The sequence below is a fragment of the Anser brachyrhynchus genome (genome assembly GCF_964034855.1).
Source record: "Anser brachyrhynchus genome assembly, chromosome: 2".
NCBI lineage: Eukaryota > Metazoa > Chordata > Aves > Anseriformes > Anatidae > Anser > Anser brachyrhynchus.
Window position 1 is genome coordinate 41,710,249 of NC_137695.1, and position 779 is coordinate 41,711,027.

The following is a 779-nucleotide window of genomic DNA, read 5'->3' on the forward strand; positions in this document are numbered from 1 at the left end:
ATGCAGCATTCAGATCAAACCAGGATATGAAAAAAAAGTTTGGTTTTGAAAGCTGGTTTTGTTTTTTGTCTATTTTCTTCCAACGTAGTATATAGATTAATCTATAATACTTTTTTTAGGTTCCCGCTCAAAATCTCTGAGCTAGCATTTAGCTGAAACTAAAGCAGGAGGAGGTTTCAATGGAGACTGGTAAATTTACTTTGCATTTGTCAAGTGTAGATCAACATCCTTCCATACAGTTCCCTGCCACTGAATTGTTCTGGATTAAGGGAGTGGCACTCTCTCTTTCTATTCCCTCCCTCATAAACTGTCAGTTTACATTCTGAGGAAAAGCATACATCCTGTCACTCCTGAGCTGTTGTAATCTACTACTTTAAGACACCTGTAGTATAACTTTGGTGTCTATGATCACTGTGCACTTGCAGTTTCCTAATGAAACCCAACAGTCTAATACTTACTTAATTTGTTGAAAAGTCAGCAAACACTTATTTCAACGCAAATGATTTTTGACAATCATTTCAAGTCAGTACAGTGATTGGAAAGGTCAAAAGAAAAAGCAGGGGGAAGAAAAAAAAGCCTTAAAAATCCCTGGCCTTAGGAACATCATCCCTAATATTCACTTATGTTCAAATGAAACTATAGCCAAACTTTGCATTATAGTCCTACAATAGAAAATTTCCTGTACAATCCAGACATAGCCTTCCTCAAATTCTCTAATAAAGACTGTCTAACCTGAACATTCATCCCATAATTTATTCACAGCATTGCTACATCTGATA